The following is a 3,320-nucleotide window of genomic DNA, read 5'->3' as shown; positions in this document are numbered from 1 at the left end:
TCATACTCTGACCACACTTCTGTGCTTCCCTTCTGCGACTGAAGCAGCCCTTTCTTTGCTTTTCAAGACTGCATCACGTCACGTCCCACTCCAAAGAGGACCACCTCTACCAGTACTGCTCTCTTCAGAACACACCTCGTGTAACACCTCCTGACAATCTTGATGGCCACAATCGAGTATTAAAAGAGTTTGCTTAGGGTGGCAAGCTAAATGTACCCTTCGGGCCAATTATGTTTAACTGGCACTAGGTATTTGGCACACTGTCTTAAGACAAATTCATCCTTTAGCAGAGGAAGAACATGGAAACACATCTTTGACATTCAGAAGCCAGAGCTTTCAAATGAGATACACTTAGCTTCCAGGGTACAAAATGACGTTTAAATGAATTCAACATTAAGGCTCCAAACTCTTCCTGTGAAAGCTCAAAGATCTAGCACAACAGCTCCTATCCAGAGCTGACAGCCCCATCTTCCCTGCACACTGACCTCACTGTATCTGGAAACATCTTTGCTTGCCAGAGCAGCACCCTACAGCGCAGCCCAGAGCATGTCTGGGGCCCAGCAGCACCTGTGCTGGGGCCGGGCTCCCATCTGAGTGCATATGAAGGTGCTGCTTCCCAGAGGAAACTTTCCAACCGGGTTGTGGGCTATACAGGACTAGCCTTTCCTCCCCCTAAGTCTAAGGGACAGACCCAAGCGCTTGTGCTAAGCCAAAACCCTGTCCTTTTTATTTTTTGAGACAAGACCTTGCTAAGCTGTCCGGGCTGGGCTCAAACGTGGGATTCTCCTGCTTCAGTCTCCCAGAATACTAGGACGTTTGGTGTGCACCCCCAGGTCTGACAGAACTGTACCTCTGGGAAGAGACAATTTAAGGGCTGACAGTGCCGATCCAGCATGTGTGGCCCTAGGTTTGATCCCAGCACTGAAAAAATAAAAATAAGAGACAACTTAAAGATAGTTCAAAAAAAAATTAAATAAGTAAATATAGTTTTGAAGCCTGGCAGCTCTTCCAATTAACTGTGGTTTCAACTCCTACAAACTATTTAATATCCTTATACTCTAAATTCTTCATCCCTGAAACAAAGACAGTAAAGGCACCTGCTAGCCCGGGCTTCCCAAGGGTCACCCAGTTTCTGCTGAGTCTCTAAATGAGTGGGCCAAGCCAAAAGCTTTCAGCAAACTTACCAGCTCACACTCTCCTTCTCTAGTGCTTAGTCCTACGTTTGAAATACAGAAGATGCTCAGTCAATTTTCACTAGGTGAATGCAGTGCCTTGACTTCTGGGTCAGGGCGAGTGGGTAAAATAAATTCCTTTTTCTTTGTGAGACATGGTCTCATTACGCAGTTCAGGCTAGCCTTGAGCTCACCGTGCAGCCCAGGCTGTTCTCCAGCTCCACTTCTGCCTCAGCACCACCACACACATCTCCCAATACATTCTTGTCTGGGAAGAGCAGAAAGCATGTGCTCCCCTCACCATACCTCCCCCTACTCAGAACACCACCAAGAAACGTTCCCACCGGGCTTGGGGGCACACACGTGCGATTCCAGCGCTCCGAGGCCAATTTCCAGTCGGAAACCAGCCTGGTGCAAAGCGAGCTCAAGGCCAGCCTAAAATGCAAAGCAAAAAACACCAAGTAAAGCACAGCTCCCTCCCTTTGGACACGACAGCTGTTATTCCTTCTCACATCTTCTGATAGCCACTGAAGATTCACAGGCACCTGAGTGGATGACACCTCCTTTGACCTCTACAAGGCCTACCTTATATTACTTATTTATGTACTTCCTGTGGGCTTCCTAGGGGACTGCACACACCCTCTGTGGATGGACAGCATCTCAATCCCTTCCACGTAACCCAAACCAGCTGGCCTAAGCCTCTCATTTCATAGATCAGGCAGAAGTTAAGGGACTTGCCAGAGTCAAGGTCATACTTTAAGGGGCAAAGCTAGAGCTCAAACTCTGACATACAGCAAATACGGACTCCCATGTTCTGTTCAACCATAATAATATACAAAAACTATACCAAACTATACCAACACAACGCCAGACAATAATTAGCTGAATCCTGGGGTGGGGGGGAGATCCTCACAGGAAACACCGATACCATTACGGAAACAACAAGCACTGGAGGACAAACTGACCCCCAAGCTGCCTTCTGCTGCTGAAATTGTACCTTAAGGTAACACAACCTGTATTCTTTGATTCCATACCTTACTATTTAACACTTTTTGACAATAAATTTGCGGCTTAATTTCTTTCAAATTGCAACACCGCTTGTGCCTACAAAATCGTCGCTATTTGAGTAACACAGAATCTCTTAAGAGATAAACCAACGTTGCCCGTTCTTTGTCAACTGAACAGGTTCTTTAACAATTACCTGGACAGATCAATACAATGAAACTCAACAAGCTAGCAATTCAGAAAGATTTTATCTGAAAAATACTCAGATAATCTGAATTGTGTTACTAACTTCAACATAAACCTACAATTTACAAGAATCAAACTAAGCTACATTAAAACCCAAAAGGACAGTGATGGGAGGACCCCAACTGGAGAACTTTTATTTTATTGCCCAAGCGCAAGCTGTCCACATCTAGAAGTTTCTGAGTGCCCCAATGTAATGCAAAAGAAGGCGAATAAGAAAAGGCTGTTAGGACAGAGAATGAACGCCAAAAAGGGCTAAATACAGCACAATTCCCGGGTGCTTAAGCCCTCACAGCTCAACAAATCTAAGTATTAGCATTTTCATGAAGACAGCGTTTTAAAAACAACAACAACAACAAAACAACTTGCCCTGGCCCTGACGCTCGGGTACTTTAAGCTACCGGCGCAAACGCACTCCAGCCCAGCAGTCTGATGACCACTTATTCCAAGCAGATTTATAATTATTTTACCAGCTGATAAAAAGGAGCGCACGCGCGCGCGCACACACACACACACACACACACACAAATACGGGGGAGGCGGGCAGCTTAAGCTTGGCAGAGTTCAAGGGCAAAGCTGTTCTCGACGCAGCAGAGCCCGCCCGGGCCACCACGCGTTGAGGAAGAAAATGCGAACACATAGTATCTTTTCATAAAAGCAACAATTTGAGCTACAAAGTAATAACCGGGAAGCCAAAACAGTTTGACAGCCCGCCGTAAGGGCCGCCTCAATCAAGAGGCACACAATGCCTGCAACCATTTGCAACGGTAATTAATGCACAAGTCCCCTAATTAAATTCGGAAAGGGCGAAAATGCTTTAACTAAGTTTACAAGAATTGCTCTGGGCTTTTTTTTTGGCCAGGAACGCACGCGTAGTGCCGCCTCTCCCGCGAGCGAGCG

Source organism: Octodon degus, unplaced genomic scaffold (genome assembly GCF_000260255.1).
Source record: "Octodon degus isolate 3935 unplaced genomic scaffold, OctDeg1.0 scaffold00001, whole genome shotgun sequence".
In the NCBI taxonomy this organism is placed as follows: domain Eukaryota; kingdom Metazoa; phylum Chordata; class Mammalia; order Rodentia; family Octodontidae; genus Octodon; species Octodon degus.
Note: the sequence above shows the minus strand (reverse complement) of the source record.